Raw genomic sequence first — 12,880 nt, forward strand, 5'->3', positions numbered from 1 at the left:
ATGTCCGCTGCGCCCCCCCCGGGAACGATGCACATGGCCTTGTGCTTCCTTGTGTTTCTGGTTCCACCTTCATGTGATCAATACGAATGATAACATTTTATGAGAACCATAATGCTGGTAAAACACATTATAGGGTATTCTGCTCCATTGCAAACTGAGAATATGGTGCCCTATATGTGCTGGTAATATTTGCTTATGGTGCCCTATGGTCATATGAGACGGGGGTATTATAGTCGTATGTGTTTCTGGTGGTTCCCTATGATCCTATGGCGTATTATGTTCATATGTGCTTCTGGTGGTGTCCTATGAGACTGTGGCGTATTATGTTCATATGTGCTTCTGGTGGTGTCCTATGGTCCTATGAGACTGTGGCATATTATGTTCATATGTGCTTCTGGTGGTGTCCTATGGTCCTATGAGACTGTGGCGTATTATGTTCATATGTGCTTCTGGTGGTGTCCTATGGTCATATGAGACTATGACGTATTTTAGTTGTATGTGCTTCTGGTGGTGCCCTATGGTCGTCTGTGCTTCTGGTGGTTCTCTATCGTCCTTTGAGACTGTGGCGTTTTATGGGTGTATGTGCTTCTGGTGGTGTCCTATGATCCTATTGTAGGGGACCGGTGGCAGGCTGTGGCGGAGGGTAGCGTGCTGTGGTATTTAGGAGGTGTGGCTGGTAGGCGGCGGAGGTGTGCTGTACTCACAGGAATGGGGGGTGACCCGCTTCTTGGCGTCGACAGGCACGAGACAGAGACAGGAGATGTATTCAACAGATTTTTCTTTTATTGGCCGCCCATATGACGACCAGCACAATGCATGACAAATATTGCACACTGTTCTCCTCTTGCAGAACGGCCCGAGTACCTTCACTTATTTACTTCTTAAGCAAGCGTACTTCGTGGCTCTATCCACCATGGCTGCCCTAGGCCAATCCACCACGGCGTTTCACCTTACAAAGTCCACTATACACCAGGTCCTCACAGGCCGTCTCTACCTGTGACCAATGTCCTGTAGGGTCACCCCCCCGTGACCATTTCTACTGTCAAGACTCTCTGAGGGGTCCCCTCTGTGTAACAGTCTCTCTTTCCTTGTGAGCTCCCCTGGCTGACTGAAGCTTACCTCAGTATTTATTCAGCCAGTCCAGGTAGCCCCACCCTCTGTCACCTGACAGTCACTTTCGCCCAATCAGAGTCACCTTGACCTCTGGCAGTTATGTAACCCTCATATGACAGTTACATAACCATTGCTGCCAAATGACACCTACCGTCAATCACTCTGTCTCCTATTACAGACAGAACCGTACCCAGCTCAACCTCCCCACATTCTCCCTTCCTCTGACCATTGTCGTCCTCGATAATTACATCACGGGGATGAAAGTGGTGTCAAAACCTGATATTGACATGGTCGTCACCTGAGTCACACATACCTTTGCTCACACAGACCTCCCAGCGTCACACAATCTTCTCTGCGTCACACAGATTCTCGGTCACACAGACCTCTTTGCATCACACAAACTCCTGTGTCACACAAACCTTTGGTCACACAGACCCTCTTGTCACACAGTCTTCCCTGCATCACACAGACTCTCGGTCTCACAGACCTCTCTTTATCACACAAACTTTTGGTCACACAGACCTCCCTGCGTAGGTACCCGGTCCTTCTGCTTTCTCCTGGTCCCGTCGTCCTTTCAACTTAACACAGTCAGGGTCGGCCCATTCCCCGTACTCGTACCTGCTGAATATACATTTTTCTTTTTTTTTTTAATACATAACAATAACATTTTTACACTTCAAAGGCACCACACACTTCTCCACATTTGTTGCAATACGTTTCTTTTTTTTTTTCAATAACATCAATCAAAGGAGGACAGGGGTGCTCCCCCTTCCTTTAAGTAAAACACTTTAAAACATTTTTTTTTTAGGGCATCCCTGCTACACCAGAGGTTTTGCTTTCCATGGGGACGCGGAACAGTCCCCTATTAGTGCAACAGTGCACTACAGTCCCGGCAGTCCAAAACAGTTGTACTCCGGGCCACCTCCTGGCGGCCAATGTCTCGCCATAACAGGGGAGGACTCCACAGCCGTTGGGTCTCTGAGATGCCAACAGTGTCTCTATCCTGGGGGTTCATACACCTCAGGGTAAGCAATGACCGCTACAGCATAGAGGCCACGGGGACAGTGTTCCTTATAATAAGAAACTAAACCTCCCTCCCACAGGTCATGTTCACTCTGGACGGAGGCCACATTTAGGTAGATCTTATAGCCAGTGGCCAGGTCCTGAATAAAACCATATCCTTTTCCTCTGTTCAGGTGTACCAGCCGCCCGTATGATCGTGGGACAGGCATGGCGGCCTCTCCTTCCTTATGTAGCAGTGCCTATACCTCCCGCTCTCTGGCCTTTTTCTTTGCAATTATCTCTGCCACCCAAGTGGAGGGTCCGGTGTAGGCCGCAGAGTCCGGTGGGCGGGCCGCGGACGAGGTCATGGGCGAGGCAGAAGCGGCCGCAAGCTCCGGTGTCGTATAGGCCGCAGCCGGCTTTGGCAGCGACGTCGGTGCGGCCGCAGGGGAGGCCGCAGCTGGAACCAAGGTCTCCACGGGCGGGGCCACAGATGAGGCAGCGGTCGCACTCTCTGGTAATGCAGACATTGCAACCGTAAGTCCGGTTTCAGTTGAGGCCGGGAGCGCGGCCAATACAGCAGCCGTCGGCTTGGCAGGGGTCACACCGTCATCCAGAACAGCCGGTTTCCTAGTGCGAGGTGTCGGGTGAGGAGGCTGAGGGCCAGTGTCGGGCCCCCGTGGTTTGTCCAATAGCATAGGAATAGAGTTGGACTGGGGTGCTGCTGGGGGGACCATGGGCACGCTTACCTTCACAGCCGCCGCTGTTCTCTGCAGACTTTCCCATCGCTCCATTCTTAACCATTGGTCTTCGCCCCACCGTCTGACAGGGCCGGCCTCCAGGCCCGACAGCTCCGCAGGGAAACTCCCTGAGCAAGTTTTCAAATCCTGGCGCCACCGCCACTCCTGGTGTCCGATGCCCCGACAGCCACAACGTCTCATGCCGCCCAAGGTCCAGTAGCTAAGTGGCGCTTGGCAGCCACAGCAGGTCTCTTCACCCGGGCCACTCCCGTTCTTGGGGGGGTGTGGCGGTGGGCCTCTCCACCCATCCTCCAGTGTCCAGTATAAGGGAACAGTTTTCATCCAGCAAACACCACTCCCTCCAGGGGCGGATCTTAAAAAGCCCGAGTCATCCAGAACAAACAGCAGTGTCTGTGCCTGTTGCTCTGGGCACCAAATCACCACAGTCATTTTTAGCAGACAGTAATCCACAGTCCAGTTTTCCAAATTGTAATCGATAGGAAACAAAACAAAGCAGTACTTCACCCCACACAGCTTGGGGCCTTTGCTACTGGGTAGCAGGCCTGCCGCTGAAGATGTTGTATTGGCGGCGTTGGATCTTGCCGACTACGCCAAATGTAGGGGACCGGTGGCAGGCTGTGGCGGAGGGTAGCGTGCTGTGGTATTTAGGAGGTGTGGCTGGTAGGTGGCGGAGGTGTGCTGTACTCACAGGAATGGGGGGGTGACCCGCTTCTTGGCGTCGACAGGCACGAGACAGAGACAGGAGATGTATTCAACAGATTTTTCTATTATTGGCCGCCCATATGACAACAAGCACAATGCATGACAAATATTGCACACTGTTCTCCTCTTGCAGTACCTTCACTTATTTACTTCTTAAGCAAGCGTACTTCGTGGCTCTATCCACCATGGCTGCCCTAGGCTAATCCACCACGGCGTTTCACCTTACAAAGTCCACTATACACAAGGTCCTCACAGGCCGTATCTACCTGTGACCAATGTCCTGTAGGGTCACCCCCCACGTGACCGTTTCTACTGTCAAGACTCTCTGAGGGGTCCCCTCTGTGTAACAGTCTCTCTTTCCTTGTGAGCTCCCCTGGCTGACTGAAGCTTCTAGAAGCTTACCTCAGTATTTATTCAGCCAGTCCAGGTAGCCCCACCCTCTGTCACCTGACAGTCACTTTCGCCCAATCAGAGTCACCTTGACCTCTGGCAGTTATGTAACCCTCATATGACAGTTACATAACCATTGCCGTTGGTGCTCTCCAGTGACCTCTGATGGCGGACTGCCAAATGACACCTACCGTCAATCACTCTGTCTCCTATTACAGACAGAACCGTACCCAGCTCAACCTCCCCACACTATGATGAGACTGTGGCGTTTTATGGTTGTATGTGCTTCTGGTGGTGTCCTATGGTCATATTCCCTCTGGTGATATCAGCCATTGCATGTGAATTAACCCACTGTTATCAGTCTATGGCGTCCTGCGTGAACAAGTCCACCTGATAGAGATGAGTTTCCTCGCACATTTTTAGCTGGCTGCTTTCTCTATAGTTACTGTAAAACAGAGCTGACAAAGCCTTATATTCCTGATATATTTGGTGTCTGACTCTGGAGTTATGACTTTAGTAATTCACCTCATTATTTTCTAAATCCGTCTCACACTGAGTTGTGGCAAATTGTGTTATGCAATTTGCAGGTGAAGGCAGCGGTTTGCCATTAACCAGATCTCACAGTGATAATGTAGTGATATTTATTGGTGCGGCAGATAAAACACGAACATATCACAGTGCAAGACAGGTTGTGGGGCCGACCAGTGATGGTAATTAATCTCCTTCTGCTGTATTAATGTCATGGCCATAATAATGCCATCATGCGGTGCCCAGGTAATTCCACCACGCGGTGCCCAGGTAATGCCACTACACAGTGCTCAGATAATGCAATCATGTGGTGCCCAGGTAATGCCACATGTTGCCCAGGTAATGCCACCACACAGAGCTCTGGTAATGCCAGCACATGGTGCCCAGGTAATGCCATCATGTTGTGCCCCACTGCCCAGGTAATGCCACATGTTGCCCAGGTAATGCCACCACACGGTGCCCTGGTAATGCTAGCGCATGGTGCCCAGGTAATGCCATCATGTGGTGCCCAGGTAATGTCAACCTTATGTTGCCGAGGTAATGCCACCACACGATGCCCTGGTAATGCCACCACACAGTGCCCAGGTAATGCCACCACATGGTGCTCAAGTAATGCCACCACATGGTGCCCAGGTAATGTCATCATGCGGTGCCCAGGTTATACCACCACATGGTGCCCTGGTAATGCCACCACACTGTGCCCAGGTAATGCCAACACACAGTACGTTACAGTAATCAGTGCAGTCGTGAGGTGCCGGATATTTGCTCCATCTATAGCTGCACATGAGGCAGTGCCATTCAGAGCTCCATTAATGCATTGTTTCATTTTTCAGTCTATGGGTGTGAGTGACACATCAGACTGTGCACCTACACCAGTCTATGGGTGCAAGTGACACATCAGACCATGCACTTACACCAGTCTATGGGTGCGAGTAACATGTCGGACCGTGCACCTACACCAGTCTATGGGTGTGTGTGACACATCGGACAGTGCACCTACAACAGACCATGGGTGTGTGTGACACGTCGGACGGTGCACCTACACCAGTCTATGGGTGTGTGTGACACTTCGGACCGTGCATCTACACCAGTCTATGGGTGCAATTGACACATCAGACTGCACTCGGATCTCATCATAGTGCAGCCGATATGTACATGTGGCGCCCCTGAGGCTCAGTCGCCACAAAGGTACTGCACCTCCTCCTAAGGTGTAGTGCCCCACCATCCGGGTAAGGTGGGAGCTCCTTTCCACACTCCAACACTCGCACCCCACATAACAGGGTAGTTCTGCACAACCACATTGCGGCTCCTTGCTCAGAGGGTAGCAGAGCACCTTTGGTGGTTCCCTGCTTGGAACACTGGACGTGCTGGGAGGTGGGTGGAGCTAAGATACATAAAAGAGTGGGAAAGTGTAGGATGACAGGTTCAGTCTGACAGAAGGTCAGTCGGGTAGGAAGTCACTCAGACAGAGTGAGGATCCCTGGAAGAAGGGATGGAGGAAGGAGTGCTGCAGCTGCCTCAGTGGTCTGAGCCAGCTGGCACGGGAAAGGAAAAGAAGCAGAAAGACGTAGAACTGAAGCCTAAGCTTCGATAAGAAATAAAGACAAGTGCAGTACAAAGGAGTAGAGAGAACAGAGAGGACGTGGGTTAGAAGAGGAACCCTGCCTATAGGTTCTCAGCGCAAGGACGGGGCCCGGTCCCCGAGGTTGTATGGACACTTATGGTTCTGCAGCAGACACCGGTGGAGTAGTTGGCTGTAAATACACTACTCCTATCTAAGACTTGGGGCACAACAGCGATTGGATAGAGAGCCGGGACTCGGGAGAAGGGAGTCCCTGAAGCAGGCTACAGCTGTCTGCCGTACAAGTAGAGTTCTTTTGAACATCAGTCAGGAGGAACTCCAGTGTAACTCAATACTAGGAGACCTTCACACTTTAAGGCGCTATAGAGGAGTCGTTCAGAAAGGTACATGTTGGCAGAGTGTTGGAGGAGAGAATCCTAACTTGCCCGGAGGTTGATTGAGTCTCTGACCCGGAGGACACGGCCCGGAGGCAGGCACCTGTGTGTGTGTACAACGGACTGTGAGTAAAGCTTTGGAACTACAAGCCCCGGTGTCCTCCATTCATTTGTGCGCTAACACATTCAGCACCGCTACAGCTGGTTACCATTCTCCACACCTCCGGCACCTCTCATATTCCATTGCATGCACACTGCCCTTGGGCTACAGCTTCACCTGTAGGGAGCTACACCATCGAGGCTACAACACACCACCAGCCCCAGAGGATCTGCATGCAGCGTTGGCCTAACAACCTACTTGCCGGACACCACAGGTGGCGTCACGAACTATTCCATTAACTTCATTTCACCATTTACATTCCTCCATTGATTTGGGCACCCAGGGCCATGGACCGGGTCACCGCTGATGTGACACATCCCGCTGACACCGGCCCGGTACCGAGTACCCCACAGCCTGGGAGGGCGGCCCAATTTGGCGTCATGAAGAGGATGACGAGACCCGATGCCATCGGGTTCTGTGTGCCTGAGATTTGTTGGACTCTGAACTTTTGAAAATTTGCAGAAGACCCAATTTAATAGACTGTTAAAAATGGCCGCTGGCATGGAGAAGAAGGGCGTGAAGAGATGGGAGGTCCTAGGAAAAGACCGCAAAGAGTCTTGGGCCTCCCCTGCCTGAATTACTATGTGACAGCAACATGGCCCACCCCCGAGGGGTTCGTATACTGGCTTGGTATGGAGGCGCTGGAAGAAGATGCCGCCCCCAGAAGGAGGGGCAGAAGAAGCCAGTGGCGGGAAAGGGGCCGGGGTGGGGAGAAGACCGCCAGAACGCCATTTTGGAGAGAGAGGGAAGGAGGCCTGTAGAGCACGCGGAGGTTAAGTTGGATCTCCCCGGCGCCATGGCTGAAGGCTCCGACCCCGTCTCTGAGATGAACCACCAGCAGCTGGAGGATGACATCGCCCAGCTGATGTGCCGTGTGCGATTGAGGCAGGAGGCCTTATGGAGGCTGAGCAGGCTGCACGCCCAGGAGGGGCCTACACCACCGGCACCTCTGGACCTGGTACCTTCACCAACGGTACCTGCCACCGCTGCACCGGACTGTCATCAGGCAGCGCCAGTTTACACCTCCACGCTGTCCATACAGCTAGTCGCGGCCTGCCCGGAGGAGTCACCGGAGACCCCGGGAGCCGAGGCCGTGCTCTCGCCTGGACCTGACGCGGCTGCGCAGGTCCCACAGGAGGCCCCTGCGGACCCTGGAGCCACCATCCGCTCCACCATCGCCGGCACCCAGACCAGCCATTCTGGTGGATATCCCTGCAGTGGCCCACAGTCTCAAGCCTGTACCGGAGCCGGAACATCGCCAGGAGGCCCCAGGTATGACTGAAGCCCCTGCACCTGGGAAGGCCCTGGGGTGTATGCCCGTGATATCGGCGGGACAGGTCATGCTGGACCTTGTCTGGGACGGGATACTAGTCCCAGGGGGGAAATGTCTGAACCCCTAACGGTGGTGCTGCGGGCCCCAGTGGGTAAAAGCAGGTTCCAGGAGGAGGAAGAGAAGGCTGAGGCCTATTGTCAGCAGACCATTCGGCAACTGACAGCTGAACACCGGGAGAGGGAGCAGCGCCTGCTAGCGGTACTAGGCCCGGATCTGGACAGGAAGGAGAAGGCCCGTGCGGGTCGCTATGGTCCCCGGGACTTGGCTGGATGGGGACAGGTCCTCAATGTGAACCGTGAATGGGGGTTTGGGTTCATCGCCCACCCCCAGAGGATCTCTGACTTGTTTTTCAGCCGGAGGGACATGGAGTCTCACCTCCAGAAGGGACACCCAGCGCGAGACCTGCAGCCAGGGGAATATGTCACCTATACCCGGCATGAGGGCCTACGTGGTTGGTACGCGTTAAACATCCGCCGTATACCAGAGGACTTATTGTGTGTATCCCCACCGGTACCAGTCCCCACCTCTGCGGTACCCCAAGCAGCAGCATCTCGGCAGAAACCACCTACTGCTCCCTTTGGCCAAAGTGGACCAAAGGTACAGAAACCCCCAAGCTTCACCCCACTGGAGGAGAAATATTTGAGGACTGTAGATGCGTTATTTTTGTCTGGTAGCAGTTCCCAATCAGTTTCCAGAACCCCAGGAGGGGATCAGCATTAATAACTCTCGTTACCCAGGAGGGTTTATTTGCACCGTTGTGCCTTCTTTTGTTCATCATGTTTTCCCTGTTTGCACTTTTGTTGCCTAGTTTATGATTGGCAGCATTTTCTAATTTGAACTTCCGTGATCATGAACTTGGAGTGTACCACAAACTTTATTGTAAATAGTTTGCGCCTCTTTAGGTGCCCTCTTTTGGTTTTACATAAGGACACTTTTCGAAGAGTCTACCTCAATGGACACTGCAAGAAATCCCGGCTGGGAGCGGTGTCCAGCACTTACAAGAATTTTTGAAAAGTTTCACTGTGAAATATTTGATAATGTGTCTTATGATAGTAAATGGCTTTTATATTGAAGTAAGAATGTTTTGATATGTAAAGATGAGAAATTTAAAGAATTAAAAATTTTAGGTGACGAACCAGGTATTTACGGTTGTCGTCCAGAGTCTAGAAGAGACAGTGAAAAGGAAGAAATGTATTGATGAAGAAAACTGAAGTGATAGTGAGTAACAGATGACAGCACTTTGAATTAAGTAAAGATTTGCACTTTTGACTTAGAATTTTGGATAGGTAATTAGGAATTGTTTGCAACGTTTAAGAAACAGTGCTTCTCAAATTAGGAAGTTATAGTATAAGAGATGTTGTTCAGCATTGCAAAATTTTGTATGTTCCTGTACTGTCAACTTTGTTTATCTTGCAGCCCGCGGACATGCTGTGTTTAACGGGGGGGTATGTGGCGCCCCTGAGGCTCAGTCGCCACAGAGGTACTGCACCTTCTCCTAAGGTGTAGTGTTATGAATGAGTCACCGTAGGAGGCAAAAACAGAAATACAAGCTAAGTCCAGAAAACCAGAGAAGTTGGCAATTATCAGATTGCAGACCCCTGAACCTATCAACACAACTAGCAGTAGCCGTGGGGGGTTCCTACGATGCCCTAGACCCCTCGATCACAGCCGGAGAATTAAATAGGCCTAAAGAAAGAAAGGGGAAATCTAAACTGCCCCAGAGCAGACCCCAAAGCAATAGGCAGCCCCCAACATATAATGATGGTGACGCAAGATGAAAACACTAACACAGACAGAAAGATAGACTGAGCAAAGATGGGGCCCAAAACTACCTAGATAGGAAAGGACAGGAAGGCTGCAACAAACAAATTCAGCACCGCTACAGCTGTGTACCATTCTCCACACCTCCTGCACCTCTCCTCTTCTATTGCATCCACGCTGCCCTGGGGCTACAGCTTCACCTGTGGGGAGCTACACCATCGAGGCTGCAACACACCACCAGCCCCAGAGGATCTACATGCAGTGTTGGCCTAACATCCTACTTGCCGAACACCACAGGTGGCGTCACAAACTATTCCATTAACTTCATTTCACCATTTACATTCCCCCATTGATTTGGGCGCCCAGGGCCACGGACCGGGTCACCGCTGCTGTGACACATCCCGCTGACACCGGCCCGGTACCGAGTACCCCACAGCCCTGGGAGGGCGGCCCATACGCAGAGTAAGGCCATGGCGAGATAGAGAGACAGGATCTGACATGGCTCTAATTAAAACTTTTCTGGGAAAGATGGTGGATAATGGCACGCAGCCGACAGTGCCCAGCCCCGATTACATAAGTCTGCAGATGTAGGAAGCAGCTGTGGCCAATACTGAAAGTAATGCCGCCATACAGTGCCCACTAATGGCTCCATCCATTGCTCATTTAGTAGTGCCATATTACGCTCAGTTAATGCCACTTTACACTACAATTTATGGTATGTGCCACATGGCTGATATAAAGCTGCTACCTGCGATGCCCCCAGTATTGCCACCATGACCATCCTGTACTTATTGTAACACTGCCCCCAATGCCCAAACTATCACAGGGGCCATGATGAGTAAGTAGCGGACAGACAATTATGGTGTTCAGAGCGATAAAGGATCCTGCCATATGGAGACACTGTGCAGACTCGTGGGCGTTGCCACATGGGGCCCCGCGGGCCTCACTGTGATGGGGACCCATCCTGCTCAGAGGTTTGCACGGGCATCACTGTGGTGGAGAACATTCTGCTCAGAGGTTTGCACGGGCATCACTGTGATGGGGACCATCCAGCTCAGAGGTTTGTACGGGCATCACTGTGATGGGGACCATCCTGCTCAGAGGTTTGCACGGACATCACTGTGATGGGGACCATCCTGCTCAGAGGTTTGTACGGGCATCACTGTGATGGAGAACATCCTGCTCAGAGGTTTGCACGGACATCACTGTGATGGGGACCATCCTGCTCAAAGGTTTGTACGGGCATCACTGTGATGGGGACCCATCCTGCTCAGAGGTTACTACGGGCATCACTGTGATGGGGACCAATCCTGCTTAGAGGTTAGTATGGGCATCACTGTGATGGGGACCCATCCTGCTTAGAGGTTAGTACAGGCATCTCTGTGATGGGGACCCATCCTGTTTAGAAGTTAGTATGGGCATCACTGTGATGGGGACCCATCCTGCTTAGAGGTTAGTACAGGCATCTCTGTGATGGGGACCCATCCTGTTTAGAGGTTAGTATGGGCATCACTGTGATGGGGACCCATCCTGCTCAGAGGTTTGTACGGGCATCACTGTGATGGGGACCATCCTGCTCAGAGGTTTGTACGGGCATCACTGTAATGGAGACCATCCTGCTCAGAGGTTAGTACGGGCATCACTGTGATGGGGACCATCCTGCTCAGAGGTTTGTACGGGCATCACTGTGATGGGGACCATCCTGCTCAGAGGTTTATACGGGCATCACTGTGATGAGGACCATCCTGCTCAGAGGTTTATACGGGCATCATTGTGATGGGGACCATCCTGCTCAGAGGTTAGTACGAGCATCACTGTGATGGGGACCCATCCTGCTCAGAGGTTTGTACGGGCATAACTGTGATGGGGACCATCCTGCTCAGAGGTTTGTACGGGCATCACTGTGATGGGGACCATCCTGCTCAGAGGTTTGTATGGGCATCACTGTGATGGGGACCATCCTGCTCAGAGGTTTGTACGGGCATCACTGTGATGGGGACCATCCTGCTCAGAGGTTTGTACGGGCATCACTGTGAAGGGGACCATCCTGCTCAGAGGTTTGTATGGGCATCACTGTGATGGGGACCATCCTGCTCAGGGGTTTGTACGGGCATCACTGTGATGGGGACCCATCCTGCTCAGAGGTTTGAACGGGCATCACTGTGATGGGGACCATCCTGCTCAGAGGTTTATACGGGCATCACTGTGAAGGGGACCATCCTGCTCAGAGGTTTGTATGGGCATCACTGTGATGGGGACCATCCTGCTCAGAGGTTTGTACGGGCATCACTGTGATGGGGACCCATCCTGCTCAGAGGTTTGAACGGGCATCACTGTGATGGGGACCATCCTGCTCAGAGGTTTATACGGGCATCACTGTGATGGGGACCATCCTGCTCAGAGGTTAGTACGGGCATCACTGTGATGGGGACCATCCTGCTCAGAGGTTTATACGGGCATCACTGTGATGGGGACCATCCTGCTCAGAGGTTAGTACGGGCATCACTGTGATGGGGACCCATCCTGCTCAGAGGTTTGTACAGGCTTCACTGTGATGGGGACCATCCTGCTCAGAGGTTTGTACGGGCATCACTGTGATGGGGACCCATCCTGCTCAGAGGTTTGTACAGGCATCACTGTGATGGGGATCCATCCTGCTCAGAGGTTTGTACGGGCATCACTGTGATGGGGACCATCCTGCTCAGAGGTTTGTATGGGCATCACTGTGATGGGGACCATCCTGCTCAGAGGTTTATACTGGCATCACTGTGATGGGGACCATCCTGCTAAGATGTTAGTACGGGCATCACTGTGATGGGGACCCATCCTGCTCAGAGGTTTGTACGGGCATCACTGTGATGGGGACCATCCTGCTCAGAGGTTTGTACTGGCATCACTGTGATGGGGACCCATCCTGCACAGAGGTTTGTACGGGCATCACTGTGATGGGGACCATCCTGCTCAGAGGTTTGTACGGGCATCACTGTGATGGGGACCATCCTGCTCAGAGGTTTGTACGGGCATCACTGTGATGGGGACCATCCTGCTCAGAGGTTACTACGGGCATCACTGTGATGGGGACCCATCCTGCACAGAGGTTTGTACGGGCATCACTGTGATGGGGACCATCCTGCTCAGAGGTTTGTACGGGCATCACTGTGATGGGGACCATCC

The sequence above is a fragment of the Dendrobates tinctorius genome, unplaced genomic scaffold, assembly GCF_039654945.1.
Source record: "Dendrobates tinctorius isolate UK_male_01 unplaced genomic scaffold, ASM3965494v1 ptg000028l, whole genome shotgun sequence".
Lineage (NCBI taxonomy): Eukaryota > Metazoa > Chordata > Amphibia > Anura > Dendrobatidae > Dendrobates > Dendrobates tinctorius.